Genomic DNA, 25,915 nt, shown 5'->3' with positions numbered 1-25,915 from the left:
AGTTTCAGTGAGTGGAGCAGGAAAGCCATGTCTTTAACCAGATCAAATTCTCGAAATTGGCTGTCAAGACGGGATTGTTGTGATTTATACCCGTCTATCAAGCGCATGAAAGAGAGAGACAGGAGAGGAAAAGAGGCAAGCTGCTGTCGCTTCCATTCGCAAAGCACCTTTAATTTCCACGGCACCATCTGTTACCAAATCTAATTCACATTCCCTCCTAATCTGGTTTAGTTCTGTAATACTAATTCTTCCACTACTCCTATGAACATCTCTCTCAAGGAAAAGCTTTGGTTCTGGGTTGGTAAAAAATTGAATATTATGCTGTTTAGGTTCTGGTGACTTAAGTGAAGCATGCCGCCCATTAAAATGCACTCCTGGTAAAAGGATTTGTTTTCAGCCAGTGCAGAGATACAGAACTGCTCACATTTGAAAAAAGTCATCAGGGGAAAGGGGAGAGAAAAAAAAAAAGAAAAAATCTCACAGCTGATGATAGGAAAGCAGGCTGTGGACTTGAAAGCAGAGGTTGTCATAAAATACAATTGTTGTCAAGTTTAGTCACTTTCAGTACTGGCTATAAAATCACTTTGTCACGGTCTCATATTGAAAGCTTGAAACTGTATTTTTGCTAAGGAAACTAAAAGGAGGGAGATATAAGATTCTATGAGGGAGAGAATATTCCTTTCAAATTATGAGATGCAAATATCTACAGGAAACCAAAAAGGTAGGGACAAAAATTGAAAGTGGTTTAAAACAGTCTCTGGAGTGCCATGGTCTGAGTTTTAGCTGTGTTATGACGATAAAAATCCCAATCACTTCTGTGGGACTTGAAAACAAAGTACAGGACCAGGCCTTTCCATGGCTAAGCATTCTCAGACAGGCAGTCCCTCATCTACTGGGTCTAGGGGTGACTCAGCTTTCCTCCTGGTTCCCACACAGAGATCCCTGACCAGCTCCCCTTGAAATCAACATATAAAGGAAAAAAAGGACCTCGACAAATATTACTACTAATAATGTGATGTTACTAATTATTGATAATGTTATCTTTAACTTACAGATTTTAATACGCTTCCAGGAATTACCTCTATCTCAGTCTTAGAGATGCACAAAGCAAGACATAGAAAGGTGAAGAGTTGCCTAACACTGCTCAGCAGCACATGGCATGGAACCATAGGAACCATATGATGGTCCTGGGGAATTCCAATCCAGTATATTTTGCCTGTTTGTTTGCTTTCCATGCCTTTGATCAAAACATGCCTTGGAAGTTTTAATATTTATTTCTGAGAAAGAAACTTGCCTTGAACTTCAGAAATGGAACTTCCATTGTTTTGAAATATACAGGTTTTTTCTGAATGGGAAACTTATTTAAGAATAAATTAAATTTTTTCTTACTCCTAAATAAAAATGTTTATTTTTCTGTTTAATAATACCAATTTCTTTGTGTGTAGCCTTCCTAAATATGAAGCCTATGAAAAGAACAGCTTTAGCCAACACGCAGGGTAATGTGTGAGCAATGTGTAGTTGTGAACAGCCCAAGGTTTTTATGTTTGGGGTTTTTTTTTAAGGATTTGAAATGAAAGAGGCAGACAACACTAGGAAAATAAGTACTTGGATAGAACAGTAGTATTCTACAAAATGCAAAAAGGAGTGTTAGTTTTCATTATATGAAAGAGTAATGCATAAAAAAAATCAATTATTCCTTCCATAAACAAATTTTTAGCTGCTGTGACACAGTCATGAACAGAGATGTCAGTTCTAAAGACGAACATGAATTCTGAAGAAGCCTCCTCCTCCAATATCACTGCTTGATTCTCAAATTGCTTAAATTATCTGGGTAATTTTATGAACAGTGTCAGGTTTGTTATTTTAATGGGAATAGTAGCTAGAAAATCAAAATCAAATTTGTTCCAAATACAGCACATCTGCCATTCATTGCGGGTCAAAACCTTGGATACAGGGGAATAGACCCAGCAACTCTGAAGCTCTGCAATTTTATACTAGCTAATGGTGTTATTCCCTAACCCAGCCTGTGATTTCAGAGGGTCTAAGGTCCTGATACTCTTGATACGCAAGATGCAAGTGGATTACCATAACCTACTGTACCCAGAGAAAACCACACTGACATGCAAGGACTCAGAAAGCACAGCAGTCTATTTATTTATTTGTTTGAACTAAACCATTTGAGTGACATGAGCCCTATTTGTTAATGCACAACATTTCTACTTCTACACTATGAAGACCTGTAACAATTGTAAATGAAAACTGTAAGAAGAAAAGAAAACCCTCTGTCATTGAATTCTACTCTTTGTTTATCTATCTTTCTTCTGGAAGCACTAGAAATAAAAAATAGACAAAACAAATAGTTCAGTATGTTACTTGGGCACAGTACCGGCGACTGAATTCATCACATGTTGAGATAAATCAGACAATTTATAGAAGCAAAACCTATGCAGCTTAAGTCTTTTTTTAGTCTATCTTGGATTTTCATGTGTGATTACAGATTTTTACAAACAAATAAATAAACCTTTGGCTTTTCACAGTTCCTCGTTCTTCAAATATTACTATGTGTAATTCAAACCTATTTATGCCACTGGGTTTACATGTCAGAGGTTTGCCTCTGGATATCAGCAGCAAAGGTCAGGAAGCAATGGCTTTCACTTTTAAAATGTGTGCATGACTCCAGCAAGTTTGCAGGATAAGCTTCTCACAAAGTCCTGATATTGTTTCTACTTGCTTATCTTTTACCTTCTATTTTGGTGGGAGTCACAAGGTGAAAAAAAAAGAAATTCAGCATATTCCACAAAAACTGTTTAAAGTAACAAATATGTACCTGCCCAATTATAACACTTAGAACAGGGATGTCTTTACTTGCAATTATGAAGTGATTCTATCCATATGCTGCAATCATTATATGCTTCACCTGTGGCCATCTCTTCTGGAAAACGTCACTGAGAGGCTTGTCCAAGGAAAGCTTTATATGAAGAGATCAGCATTAATTACTCCATATTGCACACTGCAAATTTCAGCTGTATTTTAATGATAGATTTGTTTCATGTATTTCACCAATATTAATTCTGGATCAACTATTTATTTCTTTCAGAGCTAAAAGTTCTGCTTAAGTTGACTGTCCTTGGGTGAGCAGTGAAAGAAAGATTGGTCTGAAGGGAGCATGTCATTCCACTAATAAACTCAAATAACATGTGCATCTGATCCTGAGAAGTTCTGTGCCTCACCAGTTTCAGCACAAGCTCAGGATGCTCATGAAATTGAGGATCGGCCCTGATCAGTTAATAGAAGGGCATTAAATGATAACTCTCCCAGACTGGGATTCACTTTTATTCCACACCTCAGTCCTATCATAATAAAAAAAAAAATCATTTCACTAAGCATCTGCCTAGAACATACACCAAATCTGCTCCACTTCTTCCCTGGTCCTTAACACAGTTGAGGGTCTGACAGTAAATCTTTATATTACTATTGCTTCATGGAATGAATAGCCAGGTTTTCTGAAAAATAAATTATGAGCAACTAAGATAACACCAATATACTCAAGACTTTAACTGCCTATAGTTGGAAGCTTAATAAACTGAGGGTGCTTGTGGAGATCAGCGTGAACACCTAAAAGAGGCCACTCTCATCTACCCCTGGATGGCTGCATCATTCTGTAAAATCCAAAAAGGGACATCAACTGAAGCATCTGTCATAGGACAACAAATAATGATAGCCAAATGATGATGTGGGATTGGCTGTCTGTACATTATACAGGCATGGTTATCCTACAGGTTGTATTAAATATGAGAGGCCGAGATTTATGTTATGGGTGATAAGGCCAAGAATGCTGTAAAAGTGAAAAAATATGGCAACAGTATGCAGTACATCACTACCAGGATAATTATTTATATAAAAAGTTCCCATTCTTCGACTTCCAACATGTAGGGATAAAATTCATTTATTCAAAGAAGACATAATAATAACCTGTCAGCTTGTGGTGATAGATATGTTTTTAATCCAAATGACCACAGTCTCCAGTCTACCTGTCATAAAAGGACACGAAAAATTGAATTTTCCTTTCATAATTCTTTAAGTTGAAAGGGAAAAACACAGAAGCATGATAAGTGGCTCATTTCAGTGGACAGATGGACAGGCAGTAGCAAAAGGTATGAATGAAAGGCACTGTTCCTTTACTAATGCTATTTTCACTTGTTACACACTGCAACGCAGGCATAGGGAAGGCATCCTTTCCTTTGACTTTTCAAGTATACCCCCAGATAATCTACATTATATTCTGTACAGTATGAGACTGCTATAAAAAGACTTAAGAAGTGTATTACACTATTCAGCTCTCATTCAAAAGCAATCCTGCAGAAAGTGGCGCAAAAGCACTATTTCATGTGACTTGAGGTTCTCGCCCACAAAAGTCCCCTGTTCTTAAATTCTCTGCTACTAGGAAGGAGTATCTGATCTGTATATTTCAATTTTTAAAAATTCACTCAATCAAGGAACCCTGGCAGAAATTTAATAAATCTATCAGATCCTTCTGATGCAGAAGGAAAACTACAGAGTCTGCTCCTGTCCCCTCCACCCACCACACATACGAACACACACCACACATCTGCCACAAATCTTTCCCAGCCTGCATTCTTCCAGGGGTAAAAATGACAAAGAAATTTAACTAAGTTAATTTTAAGCGCCGAAAATGCAGGCAGACTGCTCAGTTATTTCAGTTTAAAAGATCTTCATTTTCCCATCTGTGTTATGGCAATTTTATTACACATTCGGCAAATTTACAGTAACAAGATGTTCCCCTGACAAATTAATCACTTTCCAAGCATTTTATCATATAAATAAAATATCACCTCAAGAGAGAAAATCAGCTCAATCAGTTGATTTAACCCATCTTTCGGGGAACTCGTCTGAAACAGATTGAGCACATTTTTTCTGAAGAGGGACTGAGCACACAGCCTCCTGGACTCCCAGCTCATATGGTGAGGCTTTTCCAAAACAAGATGTTTCAGACTAGCTGATAGGATGCAAGATTCCTAATGTAAGAACTACATTGCATCAATGACAGATCTCCATTGGGAACAAACAGAGTCATTTAGAAGTTGGTGTGGGTTTTAACTGAGGAATTACATTTCCCCTTAGATCACTGATGACTATTTCTGCAACTATTCCTCTGGTGTTACTATTATCATAAGAGTAAAATATATACCGTTTTAATAATTTGCTCTAATGTTTTAAGAATCTCATAATAAAATAACACAGGTAAAATTCCAACCAGTTTTGCAGCTCATGAAACTTTTTTTTTTTTTACTTGTTTTTTTTAAAATTTCCCCAATGCTCTCTACTCTCATTTTGGAAAGTAAATTTTGTTTTTATGAAAAAATAAGTGACTGGCAACATTAGCAATGCAATATATGCACAGTAGTGAAGTGCATTCAACTCAAGTTTTCCCAAACTAATCCTTAAAACAATTCAAAGCCATTCTGGAGAGAATCTGTCACTGAAGCAATTCAACTTCTCTGCCACTTAACCTTTCTCCCTCTGCCCTGCTCTCCCCATTCTACTTTCATTCAGGCACTGCCAACAATAAGTATAAACAAGAACAAGAAGGACTACTTCTGTTTACACTATTAGAACCTAAAGTTGTTAAAGCCACAAAAATTTAGCCAGATTTGCTATTTTTAACCTGGACTTAGTAGTATCAATATAGGAATTTTTGTATTTATTCTACCACTCTGAAGAAATATGATAGTAAATCACTCTTTTGCCAAAAGAATCACCCCAGGCAACCCCAATCAACAGGCAACACAGATATGTAATCCTTACAATATGACTATACTCTTCAATGAGATGTTTACTATCTTTTCAGCAACAAAGTTGTAGGTACCACGGAAAAGAGAATTCACACCTCTAGACAGGATTTTCATCCCCTTCACTCCCTCAGCAAACTACTATCTTTATCTCTTCAAATACTAACACATCAAAAATGTATATAACAACATGACTCACTAACTACAAGGAGGAAAACAACAGGCTTTATGGAACACTATCAAATAGCAACATAAATGCTAGTATTTGCTACTTAGCCCATATAATTAATAATGCTGTATATAGGCATATTAATACTACAAGGCATCAGTATTTAAAGCTGCAAGCTCTGTACAACTCTGAATGGTTTATGTGCTGTCCATAAAAAAGGTTTAGATGAAGAATTATGATTTTACACACAAAATATTCCTGGTTTAGGTACTTTTTTTAAAAAATTACTCTCAGAGGTCATGGAATACAACAAAGAATTCTGATTCTGACCACAGGTCAGAGCAACTTCAGTTCTTTAAATGAATGAAAACCGGAAAAAAAAAAGGAGAAAAAAAAAGCCAAACACAGGACAAGTAATTATAGTACTTAATATATTTATATTATATTATAATTATACTCCTTTTCTATACTGGAAAAAACCTAAATATTTGTTGTACAAGATGCAAGTGAACCTGGACAACTGGGAAGGGTTTATTATCCTTTAACCCCTTCCTCCAAGTACTTTGCCAGGAAATTCATTATATCAAGTGACTTGAACATGTAAGCTTTGAAGGATTTAGTCCCAAAAACTAGTGTTTCATTTAAGGAGCAGCTTTTCATCTTTTGCTAAGAAAAAAGGGCATTCTAAACATGAAATATATGTCAAGGGATACTTGCTTCTTTCCTTGAAATACAGAAAAGGAAAAAATGCTCATTTCCACTTGCTTCATAAAAGTATATTTTTAAAAGACTTGGAGCATCTGGAACCTTAAATCAACAGAAGATACCCTGTTCTCAATCAGTACACACAAATCAACCATTTTTGATCTAAACATAGCTGAAAGCAGAGCTTTCCTTGAGCACAAAATGTAAAGTTCAAACTGCAACTAGAAAAAGTACAGGGAGAAGATAGTACTTTCCCCTCACCTTTAAAACCAGAGCAAAAATCAGTGAGTTTCAGGGATATCAGGACAGAACTTTGATTCCAGCATCCTGCTAGATAACTGACAACCCAGGTGCCAGTGCAGGCACTGTAGATGCAAATGAATTTGGTTCCATGCAGTAAAGACACAATTGTTTTCAAGATTCAGGTCACCTGGTTACAGGATCTGGTCAGCATTTTAGAAAAACTTATGCCATTGTTCAAACCAAAGCAATAACAACACAGAGCCATTCACAAAATGAAGGGCAAATCTTGCAGAGCTCACATAGGGCAGAAAGCTCCAGGATGAGAATCAACCAAAATTCCTACTAACATCCATTTATTTGGAAAATATCTAATTGAGGTAATGTGTGTTCATTTGGCAGTCCTTTCACAGCCTGCTGGTGCACAAGGCATTTAGATGCTTTGGCCTAAATGCACAGAATTCCTTCAATTGGCTTTTAAATTTAAAATTTAAGTGTTCCTTTTAAAGTCATGTCCTTGTAGTTCTGAAGTAGCTGCTAATCCTTTTATACGCCATAAAGTATTTCCATCCTTTTTTCCCCCTGCAATTGTTTCCTGATTCACCACAGTACATATACTGTACTCCCAAAATTATTTAACAGTGGAGTCACCCTACGGGAAGAATGAGAACTCACAGACCTGGAAAGTTAAGAATCATCGAGTTTAAGTTACTTTCAAAGGCTAAATTAATCTTCATTTAATGAGGGGGATCACATTTTAGACGTAAGATGGATATTCAGACTGACTCAGATACTTTAAAATACTCTCCAGGATCTCAACTTTTGCAAACAAAATTTCTTCAATCTGAGAAAGATACACGACACAGAATCTTTTAATTTGAAAGATGACAAAGTGGATTATTGGTTAGTTACACGTGCCAGTAGGGTGATCCATTACCAAGTACGTTCTACTGCAAGTACACGATGTGCCTTAATAGTAGTTAGAGCCTTATTGGCTTAAAAAAAAACGTAAAAAGGGTTTTGCATGTGAATTGAACTTAATAGGTTTGACATGGACTAACCTTAAAGAATCCAATCCACTCAAATCCCTTTGAAGGCTGCAGCTGAATTTCATGCAAATCTTAGAGAAGTAGCCAGGCTGCTAGGATTTCAAGATGCTGTGTCCCTTTCTTCTGCAGATCTAAACCCAGGCAAAACAATGGCACAAAACCCTCCCACAATTTCAAGGATTCCTCTTAAGATGATCCTGGTTTTGTTCTTTGGCCCAGGAAAGTCTGACATTTAAGATTCAAAAGGAAGAAGAATCTGACATCAGGAAATATACCCAAGTATGAAGCCAATCTTTTATTTTTTAAAACACAGCACTGCACTAATGTTTCAAACATTAAAAAAAAATCTGACACAGCACCACTATTATTAGAATGCCTAGAATAGAATGATGCAAATGAACTTTTATGCTCAAATCTAGCATTAATGGCTTTTCTTTTCTAACAATAATTCAATTTTAGCAAGAAATAATCCACCATAGTCTAAACCTTCAGGTGGTCATTTTGAAATTCAAGCAAGCAACCTGAAAATAAACCTATTTATTTTTTAAGGTCAGTGTAACTATGAAATTCTGTTTTCTCATCTCCATTAAAAATATCTAAAAATATTTAAGTGTTCTATGTACATTTATGCAGCAGAAAAGCATATATATTTGTCTGTGTAACAATATATATATACTGACAGCTGGAAAATTATTTGTTTGATGACTGGATTTAATCTTCACCTGATAAACATGAGAGAATAAGGAAAAGGAAAAGCATGTGTCAACTGCTTTTCCTCTTAGAATAAAGTACAGATGACTACAAATGTAACTGTAACCAAATCAAAACCACAGAGTGTGTATAAAGCACTGACTATGCAAAGCAGTTATAAATTCTTGGTTAACAAAGGGCACGGAAAGCCCTTAAAGGAAATATTTTATTTCTGCTAAATTAATACCTAAAAGCATTACATTTCATCAGTTTCACTTAGGTTTAAAGTCCCCAAAGATTCTCCTCCTGAAACTGGCTATATTTTATGTGCAAACCAGGCTGAGAGCTATCTAAATCTAGATAAAACTCATTGGCTTGTAATCTTCACAATGATCTATACATCTAAATCTATATGCAAATCAAATGCTCTCATGCATTAACACATTCCAGAGCATCTAGGAGTAAGAGAGTGCTTTCTCCCTCTCACAACTCCCCTCCTTCGCTCCTCTCCCCCTCTCTTTATTTACACTAGCTACCTAAATAATTCACACCGCCTTCTTTTCAGCCTCAATGTTCTTCTGTTGAAGCCCGCAATGAGCTATTGCAGTAACCAGATGGACACATGAATGCAGCAGGTGGGACAGATGGCAGACCGCCCTGTCTGACGCTGGCTGCCTCAGCTTGGACTGCCTTTTCCTTCCAGGTACATTACCATCAGTGTAGCAGAAAGCAGCACGTAGAGGGGAAAAAAAACCCTTTACGTACAATACTATGTAAACTAGTCGAATAAATGACCAGATGCTTATTTGCTTTTTAAACTGAAATGCAATCTACTTAAGAGTGTGTAAGAAGCATTTCCCTTCTCTCTTCCCTTAAAGGAGAAAAGTCCGTCTCTATTCTCCAGCAAGCCTCCTGAGTGCTGTGCATAAAATAAAACGTGCCTGAAATCTCACCAAGATCTTAAACTCATGACTTCACAAAGATTTTGATTCATCTTCAATTCCCAAATACTTCTGTGCTTTCACAGGCAACATTTTTAATTTTTTTGTATATAAATCTATGTATCTTCTGGTACACAGTCACAGTTTTTAGATGAAGTCTTAAGAGCTAGTATAATATTCACGACATACAGTGAAAAGCCTCAGTTTCCATCTATGTAAGTATGTTTCTTGACTGAATTTCTTCTGCTTCCCATCTCAAGAGATATATAGAACTAGTAAGTTTATTACAAAATATTTGATACTACTATGGAAAATGCAAACAAAAGGTGAGGCAGCAAGTCTGTCTTTGACTGCAAAAATTAACAATTTAATATGATGTTTTCCTCTCTGGAACATTGGGCAAAACACACTGAAGATGATAGTAAGAAAAAAAAAATTATAATACATGCTTTGTAAAAGAATACATGAAAGAGAAAAAAAAAAAAAAGAAATCTGATGACACATCTGGCAGAGTTTGAGGGGCACCAGTATCATTGTATCACAGAAGTTGCCCTTTTTATACAAAATGTATTGCTGTCCAAATAAGCAGAAGTAATTAACTTCATTTTCCTGTTCAAGTCAGCAGGCAACTGATTCAGTGTATTAAGTGAAATCACTGTTTCAAAATCAAAACCACACCCCTTGTGCTATGTCAGCGACAGCAGCCTGTGCTGCTCCCTGCTCTGTTTCCCTTCCACAGATCTTTTCCCTCTACCTCCTTCTCATTAACTGCACCTTCTCTGAGCTGACACAGGTGACACCACCCAACCTCGCCATCAAACACCACAGAGATTTCTGCTGATCTGCAATAAAACAACCCACACTTCCTTGTTAGCCTTCCTTGGTGTACTTGAAATTAAAAATACAAAAATCACACACACAAATTTTATGCAACTATATATGCACACATACAGAGTATGGTTGTACTTGCAGCTTTCATGAATTGCTTGTATTTGTAGTCAGCAGAGCCCTTGAATAGGAACTACCTGTGTATTTACACACTGTACAGCAAAGACAGTAGCATGACAGGGGCCTCCATATGACCATAATATAAATACTAACAGGGTACATTATATGGAATTGATTGGCAATTACATTCAACTACTGAGTAAAAATATTTTTTTGGGGGGTTGGGTTTTTTTAATTAGAATAAGCAATTACATGATTGTACGAAAGAAAAAGTCTAAGTTGAGACATGTCCTGTGTAATATTCTGCTCCCCCTGAGCATACTGGTATAACTTGTAAGAGAAACTGACTGTAAATAAACCTGCATGGGTAAAGGAGAACTGGTCCAAACTGGCAACTAAAGCATGAAACAAACAGGAACTTATCTCTTCAGAGATTTAAATACACTCATTAGGGACTCAAATAATAATAAACATAATAATACAGCATCTAGTTTCATCTGGCCCAGGGAGAAAACATAGCAGCATTATCAAAAAGTCTATTCTTGTTTATTCCTGACCTGGCAGAAGCCAGGAATTACAGAAAACCTCAAGGGACAGACTGCTTTCATGGGATGCCCAGGCTGATTCTGAGGCCAAAGAGGTTAAGCACTTAGGATAAACTTTGGATAAGCAGCACAACTTCTGTATGCTTACATGTCCTAACTGAAAATCCTGAACTTCAAGGTTTTATATTACCACCTCTCAGAAAAGGAAGCAGGAAAAAAAAAGAGAGAGAGAGAGAGAAGGAAAAAAAAAAGAAAAATGAAAGAGGTCAAAGGATACAGAGATCATACATGCAAACTGACAAAACTATGCAACAGAAATGGTGAACTATGCACTACCATCTACAGAAAAGCACTGCATGTTATAGTAACCAGTTTACAACATCACAAAGAGCCAGTAAAAGCAGTGCACTTTATAAACATTATCACACAAGTCATGATTTTGCTATGATGATATAAGCTGTTTTCTCAACAACGATAGATGAACAGAACTCTGAACATGCAGGAACACCCTCTTTAAAAATAAACCTCTCAGCCATTGCCAGGTTGTCACAACAGGAACATGCACATTATTGGAGCAGCAATCACAGAATCAAACTTGGATTCAAAAAGTGTATTAAATTGGTAAGCTTGTCTCACTACTGATAAAGTTAATACACTGAAAAATTAATTAATTGCCTTCTGTTTTCATCAGCAAAACTCACTGTTGAAACTGCCATGTATATTCTTAGCACAGAAACTGTGTACTTAACTGTATGTGGAGGGAAAAATTGAGTAAGAAAGAATGAAATCATATTTGCAAGGTCACAAGACCAGTACTATGTTCTTTCTGGTTTGGGCACATTTTCACAGTTTAGGTATTAAAGCAATTGCGTCTAATGGATTTAAATCCACTAATTAATAAGGTAATGTGAGTACTCCAGGTATTTTAGAAAATATACTAATTCCTGACTACTTTTTGCTCTTAAACAAACCTATTCAATTCTCTTTAACTTCAAATTTAAGCTTTGAATGTAATCTTCCTGCTTGGGTAACACTTGGCATTGCCTTGTGGACAACTTGTGTAAGCAAAGCTCTCATCATGTGCTGCCCAAGGTATCCCCCCAAAAATCAGACCTGTACCTCTCTAAGGAGGTGTACAGGGATGTTCTCACAGCAAAAGGAGTTGAGTTGCAGAGGTGTCTGTGAAGACATAGTGTGGACTTTACAAAAGCAGCTATTGTTCATAAAGGCATTTCAGAAGACAAAAAAAAAAAAAAGCAAGCATGGGTAAATACATATCTATAACCTGGTAACTTGCAAGGAGTTAGTCTTATGAGAGGAGACTGAATGATAAAAAAAAAAGTTCATTCTGTTCTATGAGAAAAGTAACTGTCAATCCCAATCTCATGAGAACATCATAGGAAAGAAGACATGATTATACTGAACATGGACTAAACTAAATAGCATGAGGTTGATTTTCAAAAGGATCAAATTTTTCTTAAGAGTTCTGCAAACAGATGTCATGATTTTTCCTAAGGTTGTAGGACTCCTAAAAATTATAACCACTTCAGGAGAAATGATTTGTGTTTTTCGTGAGTTGGTGTTTTGGTTTCTGAGGGTTTTGGAACTGGGTGTTTGTTTTTTTTATTTTGTTCGAGGTTTTTCTGCTGAGGGTTTTTTGGGTTTGCCTTTTTTCCCACCTTGCTTTTCTTTTGTTTGTTATGCTTCTTTTTTAAATCAAACTACATATATAGTGTAAATGCAGCCTGATAGATACTAACCTCTTTTCAAAGTCTGGTCCAGGAATAATGGAAAAGAGAAAAAAAAAAAGGGGGGGGGGGCAACAAAACCAACTCACATGTTAGTAGAATTACACACAGCATTTATAAAAAATTCTCTGACCTTAAATACATCTTTACCTAACATGAAAATTTCTCTGGTCATGTAATATACCTATAGAAGCAGGGAAATATGAATAGCTTATAAACAATCCTAATGTATAACAACAAGTAAATTCTGCTTTCACTGCAAATGTATCCCCTTAATTTTAATACAGAGCATAAATGAAGGCAGATTTTGATGTTAAATGTAATGGATATAATAAATACACCATTCTAAAATCTCCCAAACACAAATACAAAGGAATGGAAAAGCTGCCTTTTTAAAGAAAATGTGTAGAGAAGAAATAAGCAGACATTAAACCCTAAGTTGTAAAGGTATAATTTCAAAAAGACAATAAAATCTACCTCCTCCACTATGTCAATGACCAAAAAAGTTAATATGCCGAATGCTGACATTCCATCTTCCCTTCCCTCTGCTTCAGTTTTGAAGCGCTAACTTTGAACACCTTGACATTTGCCTCTCTGCCTTTGATTTAACATTAACAGAAGAGTACTCAGTACTCTTAAAAGAGGTAAAAGTGTCTTTAAAAATCTCAAATATGTAGTAATTCTTGCACTTATTTCTTTGCAGCTGAGCAGAGCCATTTACATAGTCCACTAAACACTGTTTAGTAAACATGACAAGAGTGCTTCTATCTTACTGCCCTTGTAAAACCAAGGCAGGGGTTCTGTTTTTAGTGCACACTCTGGTTCAGCGTTAATCCTGTTTTATGTTGTTCACACCTGCTGCTGACTAGCAGCCTGCTGATGGGTTGTGGTTTGTGCTGCTCCGAGACAATCCTCACCAGCTCCAACAAAAAACTAATCACTAAAGTGGAAACAAAACCCCAACTGCTGCACAAAGACTGTAAAAGGGAAGACCTGACATTCCTGCTTCATTTTCCTTACTCCGCTACTCCCGACTATTAAAAATTTAAAATTGGGTTTTAAGTGCATTTGTTTTTATTTAGTCCTCATGCTTAGCTTTTCTACGTCTTCTCCAGATAGCAAATATTAGAGATAAATATCATGGATACAACCTTTATAAATATATGCCGTGCAACTCACCTTTTCCTTTGTGCCTAATAAAATAATAGGCTTTGCTCTAACAAAAGTCCTAAACGTTGATAATGCATCCTGTTGTGAACAGTTAGAGAAACAGGCTTTTGCAGATATAAAAAAAAAAAACTTCCTTCAGCATATTTCCACATGAAATTCAAAAGGCTACTGTTGTAGAAATCAGCTTTTGTTTTTTAATCACAACACTATTCTACACACTTAAACACTAAAAAAAAAAAAGGCCATTAAGTCAGATCTTCCTTCCATTGATCCCAGCAGTAAAACACACCTATGGTTTCATTTGTATAGAAGATTGAATACTTTATCAGAGACAAAAATGTGATCTGTGATTAAAGGAATAGGTCTGAAATTACACAGTGCTCACAGTCAGGGAGAATAAGAGACTCAAGGAAAGGAAATCCAATGAAAATAGAAACCTTTTGTTTGGTGAACACATTGATGCAAAATGCGCATTGAGATCAGGGACAGAAATCACATGCATATTTACCAACTCAGAGACTCAGATGTAGGCACTGCTACCTATATAACAAAGTTTGCACTGGAAAAGTCTCTAAAATGGAGGGCAGGGCAAAGTACTTTCACACCTACTTTAAGGTACTCCTCATATGACTAGAATAAACATAACCTAGCATCAGAATATTTGGAGAGTGAACTCTGTCTCCTTTATCCTGTTAAGCCATCTTGGCCTACTTCTTTCTACAAAGAGAAAAATGTTTTCTGTCCAAGAGCCAAGTTCCTATATCTCTTAAACAGTATATGAACCTTTCATAAATAAAATGTTGGTTGGAGGCCAGTCAAGGCAATTCTCCATCTATTAAAATTTATTTTGCATCTCATCGGCAAAGACACGCTGAGTGACCATCCTTTGTGACTTCTGAATTCTGCATAGGAACACCAAGGTGTTTCTGCATATATGTAGGAAGGTAATATGCATCAAGCAGACATATGTATTCCATGTTACAGCTTTACATCCAAAATTCATCACCAGGAACAAACCAAGACCAATTAATCTTCACCTAAATTCAGCATTTCGACCTCTCTTGAAATTCAGACGTAAAACCAAGAAAAAAAGGGTTCAGTCTCACTTTGTCTTACCATCTCCATCAGAAGGATTTCTACCTCCTCTTTAGGCAACACAAGGCTGAAGATATGGGCATAATGCCAACACTGCTTTTAAGCTCACAGAGAAAATATTATGGGGTAATCTTACTATTTCCTGGTCACACTCCCTTAGGCAACTCTATACTAGTGCAAATGTCACATCCTGGCAGTGAGTCCTTGGACATAGGCTCCATTTCTTCATTGATTTATTTTAAAATACTACCAAATCATTCATTTTTTTTAAATCAATTAAAGAGACTGATCCAAAACCTGCTAAAATGAATGGCATTCTTTCCATTTAGTTTTGAATCAGTCCACTACCAGTGGAAGCAAAAGATTTCTTAAGACAGATGCAAGGGCTTGGCAGCAGGCTGTCCTTCTTAGCTTGGCAAATCTCTGCTAACTTACCTAACAATGGTACAACACCCCCCCCCATTAATTTTGTCAAACAGCTGCATCTGCAGTATTTGTGTTCCAGCATTACCTAATGTGCAAGTATCACACCTCTTTTTAAAATTAGAGGGAAGGAAAAAAAAAAGCAGGGGGTGGGGGAGACTCCCCACCCCAGTCATCCATCAAGTGTACATCCTGGCCTGCTCCTAAGAAATTTAATATATGCTAAAAAGATATAAAAAGACATAAAAAGCTTTCAGAAATAAAAGTGCTTCAGAAGCTAGATTTTAATATTGCCAAGTGGGTTTTTGCCAGATTATAAAGTTGACTTAAATGCCAGGATACTGCATTTCGGAAGCGGCAGCAGCTTACATATTGCCTCGTATTAGTGGCTGAAGTGTATTGCTGATTCCAAAGCTAGACTATCATCATCTGTGGGGGAGAGCAGATAAATAAATAAATAAAAATTGGCATTCCCTACCAACCTTGCTACCTGCTGCCTTGAAGCACTCTTTTCAAGTGCAGCCTCCACAGGAAAAAAAAGTTAAGACCACTTTATTTTGATTATAGTGCTTTCCCCAGGCAGGAATTTTTATTTCAGTTAGAATCTTTAAACCATTACATTTTCAGTGATGCATTTTTATATTTACAGTTGACATCTTCATAGAAGAATGAAACCTTTGAGCAACAGCTCTAAAGCATGAAGGTTGCCTGCAGTAAGTACTTAAATTATTTTACACCCAAATGGAGCCTGTTGTTTTTAGCTAAAATTTAATAAACCTTAAATCAATGACCTTTCTTTTACTGAAAGCCTGCACTTTGGAAAACTAACTTTCCCAAGAAATGTATTTTGGTGAATAAATGCCAAACAAAGGGCTATTTAAATCTAAACATTTTCTCAATTTATAGCTTGTGAACATTTAGTTCCTAAATTCCCGACTGCTACCTAATGTATAGAACAGTGGTGCCTTGGTTTAATCACATATCATTGATTTCAGTGTGTCACAGTGATCTCATTGACAGTAATCAATAATAATCCAAAAATCAATCAAATATGTTCTTGCACTATCATTCATCAAATTTGAATATCTCAAAATTAATTGTAAGCATGTGAAAGAACCTAGAAATAAATTTTGAAAAGGTACAAAAATAAAAATCAGATAATAGTGCATCTGAGCATTTTTCATGCCTGCTGGGGTAAGTTAATGGTGAATCATACCTTCCCTTCCCAGCAAAGACTGAGATATATTCTTTTTCGAACATGAAAATACACAGCAACTGAAGGCAGAGGACACACTAGTAAATGATCAAGGATTATTTTATGAACAGCCGTGTTACATGCCGAATATCAAACGTGTTGCCAGCATATTACAAAACGCACAAGTATGTTACACTATGAAAAACTGCACGTTGTAAGTTAGCCACTGCACTTCACAGAGAAAGAAAGGATAGAATTACTGAATCTCTACCAAAAGCATGAATAGATGTAGCCACTTATCAAAAGAGCTGTTATTGTTGCTGAGGACTCCTCTCTAAACACATTCACCTGTAATTTTGTCAAGGTAATAAATCCTTCCATTCATTACAGCACACTCAAAAGCACCCAGCTATTTAATTTAAATGGAAAAACGGCCCAAAGTGTCTAAAACATTTACTTTTGCTAATGTAAAAGTGCTGGCATTTTACTTCATTCCTGATAAGCCAGTGCCAATGGATGTGATTATTCTTTTCTTATTCAAAGCATATCAGTAGTTCGAAAGCACTCTCAATCTTATCAGGTGTATGAACAGCACAGTTACTGAAAACAGTTTGTACTGCTCCTCTCTCTTTCTGCCAGGCTATCAGATAAACCCAACTAACTAACTGTATTTACACGCAATCAAACATAAGCTGTGTCTTCAACACACTGTAGTCTGTTTCTGGCATGTTACAGGTTTTCTGCTTGACATTAGTTGTAACCAAAACAGCAGCAGTGAATTAGCTTAGAACAAAAATACAGTCACTCCATAGGACCTAACACAAAAGGGACACGGAGAGGAAAAAGAAAAAGAGAAACATTTTGTGAAGTAAGAATGATCACTTTCATCTCAGTATTTCATAGGTATTTATCTGGTGCTACTTGAAAAAGAGCATGGAAGCAGTAGGATTCAAATGCATTTGAAACAGACCTGACACAGGCCTTAAGAGTAGAAAAATAATTTCTTTTTTTGTTTATTTTATTCTCCTGTCCTCTAGGAACTGTCTCTGATTTGCAAGGGGTGAGAAAGTGAAAGAAAGAAAGGAAAATGGTTGCAGCATCTGAAAGCATTTAAATGCCTTTACTGTTTTTGTCCGTAAGGAGACTGATTTTCACGATCCAACTTTCGTTTGGCACTAAAAGATCCCCACAAAAACAAACCAAAAAAACACTCTACCCCAAACAAGCCTCTCGGCAACTGTCCTTTTCATTCAGTGTCTCAGATACAGAATTTTCAGTGCTAACTACTGAGGAATAATACAAGATCAACTACTTCAGAAGGGCCACGGCTTTGAAGACTTTGCTTACTGCACAGACATAGGAAATAGGCACAGCATCTCCCCTCATTCTTCTCAGGATGACAGTATATTCTCAGAATAAGCGCAGCACTGCAAGAGTTAAACATTAACCTGGCTGTGCACTGGGCACTTTCAGCTAGCTAAATGAAAAGTTCTGGAACGCGGGGAGAAATCCTGAGTTTCAGCTCTTTGATTAATTACAGCCTTCTTTAGTAGCTGAAGCTCCAGCCCTTGAGTGGAGGCTCCTTCCCACCACCCCCTCCCACTGACAGCCTATCCCTGAGTACTTCTGATGGAGCAGCAAAGGCCAGGCACGTGCCACCACCTGAGCCCATCCTGTGCTTCTGCCTGGGCTCCCGGCACAGAACTAGCCATCCTCTAGATTTGTAGGAGAACAATGAGCTGAATTAAGCCAAGTGTGCAGCACTGGGTAATTCAGCCAATTGTTGTTTCTCCATCTGTGACGCCACGGCCTGGTGATTGATGGGACAGGTGTCATTCATACGAATGTCAGTGCCACTGACAGTGGCTGCTCTGCTCTGTAAATATCACCCAGCACCAACTGGGCCCAAGCAGTTCCTGGGAGAAGAGCAATGGGGTGTCCCTGGATGTTACTGAGCTACTGGAAATCCGATTCTCACCCCTTTAACGCTCAGGGGAACAGTTGGTTGAAGACATGGCATTTCATGCCACTTCAAAACATCTCATCTGTCCCACCACTTAACGGCTGCTATGAGAACATTGCTAGGGAATTCTTCCGCTGACGGAAAAGTGCATATAATTCAGTAGAGGAAATCTTGCATTCACGGAGCATTAAACTACCACAGTGTGTGTGGGGGGGGAAATATCCACTTTTTGCTGTAAGAAATTTACCATTCTCCAGAGATAATTTTACTAGCAGTGCTTGTGCACTTGCTTTTGGAAACACGCTCTGAATCTGTTTTAGACGGCCCATGAGTTTTAGCCTTTTTTTTCTTAACTAGATCCTTTTTTGTTTTTTTTTTTTTCCTTAAAAGTGAAAAATAATTGTGCAGAAGAAACCTCATAGATTTTCTGAAATTAATTCCTCTGAAAACTATCTTAGCGTTAATACTTGTCAATTGAGTATATCACAGTCCCCCTAAGCAAAAAATATCAACTTAAACATAAAAGGAGATTGGCATTCATCCTCCACAAAGATAGGACCAAATCCTGCAGCCAATTTGATGACAGAAAAAAATTTAAAAGTAAATAAAGAATACACAGAAAATTGCTTGATCCCTTGTTACATTTCCAATATATGGAGAACTATACAAACTGCCAGTAGCAGCGTGCTAAGAGCACATAAAGGAGTACGATTTCACCATTTTGTTAAGTATTGTTTTTATTAGATTTTCGTGTCTTGTATTTCTTTAAAAATATTCATATGAGATGGAAAAAAGTGTTTCTTTCAAAAACAGCTCTAGAAACAAACCCAGAAATAGGGGGAGAGAGGTGAAAGAGCAGCAATAACATGTACAAGAATGGTCTGAATAAAGCAAGTCACCTCCTCCTCACCCGTCCTGGCACCTTATGGGAAGGAATTTTGGAAATGCTTAGGAACAAGCTAGCACTACATTTTAGACATGACTTTTTCATCTCTACATCTACAGGACTTTAAATCGTTTCATGTCTAGCTGGCTTGGAGGGGGGAGCGCACACACACAACTAGCTTATAATTTTTTAATTATTTTTACTTTTTAAAAAATTTTTATTTCCTTGTTTTTTGTTTGTTTATTTGGGGTTTTATTTCTGAGGACGTTCAAAACAAGAAACAGCAACTCCACATCATCTTCTCATTCTAACTTGCCAAAGCCATCAATCTCTGATCACACCTATTAGAATCTCACTGTAGCCCACACTTCATTTTGCGACAGCTTGACCAGTTGTTTAAGGAAAGAGTGTGTGATGGAGCAAAGCTAAATCGACACATCTGTGATACTTCTGACACTCCTCAGCATGGCTAATATTAATTTGTTTTCTTTGGCTAGGTAAGTGCTGCCAAAACACATTACATATGGTATGTAGTTCCAATCAAAATGATGAAAAGAAGATGTGCAGGTTTTTTTTCCACTTACAGCAACATGAAAACACACAGAGGAGTAAAGAGACATCCACTCTAAGCTACAGAGTAATAACCTAAAAAACCTCAAATCACTTTATCTTAAAGTTTGGTTTCAGAGCAAAACTCTTTAAGAGAATCTTACACCCTCCCTATAAAGACAGTACTCAAAGATGCATAGAGTTTTACTCAGGGAAAGGGAATATAATTTTTAATGTATGATAAAAGGATATATTTGGACTATTCTCACATGCATAGGGGTAGCTAATTATATTTCAGCAGGTTATCATATAAATAAATGTGCACATTTCTGTACAAGGATACTATAAATGGCTCAATTAGACCGAGAACAAGGAACTTCTATTTCATACACCCTGATATAATAACTTACCACAGTACATGGCGATCCTTCTCCAATTTCATATTTAAAGTTCTGTGTTAGTGTCACAAAAAGTACGATTTTTTTGTTTTGTTTTGCCTCATAAATAATTTTTATCTAAATCCACAAATTTCATCAAGATTTCATACAAATTCAGGATGGTGACCCACGGTAAAAATCAGACATTCAGCGGTAAAGAAAAACAGCTAATGCTTGTCTTACACCATGTGAAAGTACCAATATTGCTCTAATTTTCATCAGGCTCTTAATAGATGTTTCTGCTAGCAAGTATAGGAAGCTGAAGTGAAAAAATTAATTTTATATCAATTTTAAAAGAAGTGGGAAACGATGCTCTGATTAAAAAGCTACGCTACTTAAAACAGGAAAATAATTGGAAATTAGACAAGATTCCCTTTAATGTAAACCTGCTATATTAAGGAATAGCAAAGAGAAAAGTCCCTCTTTGTTTGAAGAAAATAAGAATTAGTTGAAAAAACATTACAAGTGTTATGTAAACAAACCCAAGAGATTAAGAGCTTCTGCAACATATCAAATACATAAATTGTTTCAGAAGACGTACATGTCAAAAGGCAGCGATCTACCATTTCTAGAAAAGTTACACTCCAAAGTGCTACTGAAAAGGCAATACCAAGTCATTTAAAATATAATTACGGAATGCTATCTAAATAGCAGTATACAATTCAGTTTCATATTTTTCTTTAATGTTTCACAGTATTTTTACTTCTTGACAAAAAAACCATAACAAAATCAAAAAACCAAAATCCCCACAACTACAGGACTTTTGGAGAGGACTAGGGACCATTACAATTGAATGTGTACTTTATATTTTTGCCTGAGGACATCATGATGTATATTAACAACCATATGTAGGAGTCATCCCCCCCCTAAAATAATTATATTCTTTAGGTGTAAATACAGCCAAGAACACATGTAGCTTAAAAAATATTTCTCCACTTGACAGCCAAAACTTACAGGAATATGAATAAATATTATTATATTCATTTACTTAGAATAAGAAAATCTTTTAAAAAAAAATACAGCATCTTTTAAAAGCAAAACTGTGAGTACAATACAAAAATTGCTAGAGTAGATGGAGAATCTGGTATAAAATCAGGTGCAAACACTTTACATTGCTGACCAGCTCCCTTCTCATGGATAAAAAAAAAAAAAACACACAAAACCACATAAAAGCAGCTGGATTTTGACAAGCAACTGCATAGAGGGAAGTTATACAGCTCTGCATATATATACTTACTGTATACATGTCTGTGTGTGTACACACAACAATAGACGTGCACTGCCAAAACTGCATAAGGAATACACTATATACCTGTAACACACACACAGGCATAGATAGAAACGAATTTGAACACAAAACTTGCTGTGCATAGGCAGAGGATTTCACATAAAATGCAAACATATAAAACAAAAGCACATACATACGTGCTGCTACAGATATGACTGTGCACGTATGACTGCCTAACTCAAGCCTAAAAGACGATACACGAAATGTAAAAGAACACGTAATAAGTGGAATGTCAAGCTGCAGCGACTGTTGGTGTCATCCCTGCACCATGAAACATACATATAAGTATGATTGGAGACAGAGAGGCTAAATATTTCACTGTCAGTGCATGTTGAGAAATGCAATTCATTTCTCTCTCATGTGCTTTAGGACAATGACAATTTAATACAAGGCCAGTGGATGTAAAAGAGATAAAAACTGAACAAACTGGCCCGGCATAATCACAGATTTCCTCTAGAGAGCTCGATAGCGTGAGGCTCATATGCACTTGTAACGGATCAACATTTTATTGTTTCTTCCCTCCATGAATTTCCTGTGAAAAAGAATTCATAGCAAAGCTTATCTTACAGACAGAGGCTACTCTGGGCTTCAATAGGAGCAAGAATTTCTTCCATATTGTTTTTCCTACTTATCCTATGCTTTTCATTTATTCTAAGCAAAAAAATAATTATTTGATATACTTCCTTGAAAGGTTCAAATAAGCATTTTTTCATTCCTACTTACACTTTCACAGAGGTGCAAGCAACCTCCCTGTAGGTCAAGGGTCAGTCCTTTAAAAACTATTCTGCAAAATGAATAATCACATCACTTATTCATGAATAATTTATATTTTTATACCATAATTTTTCTATCTTAACTTTGCTCTGTAACATACAGAAATAGCAGCATAACATTTGGACTGACATATCTGTGAGAATAGACATATACTTTTTAGCTACTCTAAGCAAAGTAGGCTTCAAGTATTGTTAAATATTATCATAGACAAGTTACCTTCTCTATTTGATGAATAGCACCATGTATTTGAAATTAATTGCAAAAGTAGGGTTGGCTAATGAGGTGGCCCTTATCTTTTCTCAGCAGTGCAAGCACAAGTATTTTTCTGCTGGCTCAATATTTTTTAAATGCCCAAAGTGCTATTAACTAAGTTGAAATCTGATTAAAATATGAACTTCAAAATATTCACAACAGCTAATGCACTTACACACACACACAAAAAAAAAAGCTAAGGAAATTCTTATCTCTTTTCTTATCATTAAGCATGTGTTTTGAAAAATAATAATTAAATAAATTGTTCCCTACAGATTCTGCCAGTTGTTTTGCTTCCCATTAGCATCTTTGAAAACAGTTCGTTAAGACAATAGTTATTCTTTATTATGGAACTATGGGGATGATGCCCTTCTACCTGACTCAGTCTAAAAAGAAATTTGTGGGAAATGTTAAAGCTTAAGGACTATTAGAAAAGGACAGCGCGCTTTAGGAAAAAACAGGGGGAAAAGTACGGAAAAAATGATCAGCCATTCCAAAGAATTAACGGATATCCACAAGGGCTTTGCTAATAACACGGGTTAATTACCGCTGAAACGCACCAGGCTCAGTAAATAAAAGAGCACGACCATAAACACATTAAAATGAGCACCTACCACTAAAAAAGGGGCAAGCCCCAGTAAAGGAAAAGCTGCCAGACGGGCATTTCAGCACAAACCCTTTATACTTTCTGCAGGATTTAAAAACTTGCCAGCAGTCTATCAGAACTAAGAGAGCAAAGCTCTATGACCGAAAACAGGGAAGGAAGAAGGGACCAGGGCCTGCCTGCTGCCCAAGGGGAGAGCCCTGGGAGAGCCCAGGCAGGGTCTGGATGCTCACCCATGCTTGGGGGCTGGCTGCACCGTCCAGAGCCTTGTGCCACCTTACACACCGGGAACACATACAGAGGCCTAGAGATTATGACTGGAATATTAGCTTGGGCTTTATTTCTTAGTAACAACTGTAAATAGCTATCTAATAAGACAAATGCATGAAGTTAAAGACCTTCAAAGCCTGGAGAAACCATGGAGTGGAATCGCGTCTGCTTCCCACTTCACAAAGAGAAGTATTCTTCAGTCCACCCCTTTCCTCCCTTTCCATATGAAAGACACTTCTAAAAAATTCTTCAACAATCAGAAGCTACGTCAAAATATTTTAAAGAGTGAAACTGATACAAACTCTTTTAAGTTTAGCATATAATCACCCTGCACGCACACAAACATACACGCATGTGAATCTACACACACACACTCATATTCATCCGTACACAAACATAACCCAGACAGACTCGCAGGGTAACTCCACACACCATTCCCACACCGCAAAGTGAGAACGGTTAGAAAAACATAAAATATGTACACCAACCATCACTGCACTGAAGTATTCACACGATGTGACACCTATGCCCACTTTTTAAATGTTACAGCCTTTCTACATAACCTTTGTTTCTTGTCAGCTGTGTATTCTATCGGTTGCATTCTAAGACGAAACTCTATGCACATGAACAGCTGAATTTGTTCCACATTTAAACGCAGTTGCACATTTTTAAATGGAGAAAGTAGGGAAACTGCTAAATGTTCAAATGAATGAAACACAGTGAGCCACAAAAGGTAAACATACATAATGCACAGCAGCTTTCTGGAGCTACAAATCTGCTCATTTTTTTATGTTTGGCATTCAGAAACCACGTTCAAATTTACTAAACTACTCCCGTTCTTTCCTCCCCCCCCTTTTTTGGAGTGTTTCAATTGCCTTTCCTTCTTCCAACAGCTGTGACAACTGTTAAAACAGTCAGTAAAATTAAGTCCGCTCTATAATCCTTTAGTCAACGTTACATTTTAATCAGAGGTTGAGGGAGATTTCCTGTTATGAACGCACTGATTCATTTAAAATTATTAAACTGACACATATGTCAAAATGAGCAGATATATTTATTGCATCTGTTAGGTCATTAACTATTAGTAATTATTAGTGCTATTGTTATTGCTGAAAGAGCAAAAATTCAAGACTGCAGCTGGCTTTAAGTTATTGCATTCTTTAACATGCTTTGCCTTAAAATCAAAGCATACCTAGTGATGGTCAGACAGATGTCTCTGCACTCTCAAAATGTTCGGACAATTTTTAGCTTGAATCCTCTCCACCCTCATCCATAACGCAAGAACTGCAGAAACTACAATACCTATTTCATATGTCCTTATGCTCACATGTGCATATGCATGTTACAATATATGGTCAAATCACGATTACTATGGATATTATTAATGTGTAAAACTCTGGAGTTTATTAATTGAGACAGAGAAGCAGATATGTTTCTGGATGTTAGTTCTTTCCCTGTGTCCATTCAATCCCACACGCCTCAAGCCCTGCACTCACACAATATATTGGGAGTGTTTTAAGATGACTTTGAATTGAGCCAAAGAGGAAGAAAAAAATTAGTTCGAATCTTGCACCAGAGCCAAAAAGACATGTGCCCCGATTTCATTTAAATGCATCTACTCTAAGAGGCTTATCTAAACTAATCATTCAAATTAGCTGTAAGAAGGTAAATTCAAGAAAGCTCCTTTGGGGGGGCTGGAGGGGACAAAGCATCCAAAAAAAAAAAAAATCACAAAAAAGCCCAACTAACACCCAACTTATCATCTCTTTCTATATTTTATAAAAAACGTGTCACTATGGGAAAAGCTGTAGAAACAGCATTCTTACATTTATGAAGCTATCTTACACTATACACAGTGCACTGATCTATAAACCATATCTGAAAGGGTACCCTCCTCTGTTTATTTTCTTTTATTTACCCCGGAACATTACAGTGGGTTTTCCCTGCGTCCCCTTCCCAAATTGTACTCCTGCGAGCCAGGCTGTTTGCTACTTCCCGTATTATTTCACTAACGTGCAATCACCGCGATTCACTTTTCGTGCCTGGTTTAATTATCAACAGCCCTGCACTGTGCAGGCAGTAAGGACAGCTAGTGGGCATCTACCTATAGTACACTGTCACCTCCCGAGCAGCCTCTCCGTCGCTGCGTCCGGGGCGATGCTGG

General features: G+C 36.8%; 1 protein-coding gene across 8 annotated transcripts in view; it reads right to left on the bottom strand.

Moving 5' to 3' along the window:
• Positions 1-25,915, bottom strand: part of ESRRG (estrogen related receptor gamma) — a 366,229-nt gene that overhangs the window by 133,596 nt on the left and 206,718 nt on the right. Inside the window, exon 1 of one of the 8 annotated variants that reach the window (XM_029965190.1) lies at positions 25,856-25,877. The exons of 6 other annotated variants lie outside the window; for them this stretch is intronic. The gene's annotated coding sequence lies outside the window, so the exon portion shown is untranslated. Of the gene's footprint in view, positions 1-22,574; positions 22,636-25,855; positions 25,878-25,915 lie in introns of those variants that run through there. One more of the 8 variants, XM_018085065.3, reaches the window with a different exon arrangement.

The sequence above is a fragment of the Manacus vitellinus genome, unplaced genomic scaffold (assembly GCF_001715985.3).
Source record: "Manacus vitellinus isolate BGI_N305 unplaced genomic scaffold, ASM171598v3 scaffold_8_pilon, whole genome shotgun sequence".
NCBI classification, from domain to species: domain Eukaryota; kingdom Metazoa; phylum Chordata; class Aves; order Passeriformes; family Pipridae; genus Manacus; species Manacus vitellinus.
This window is presented reverse-complemented; position numbering and strand designations above follow the sequence as displayed.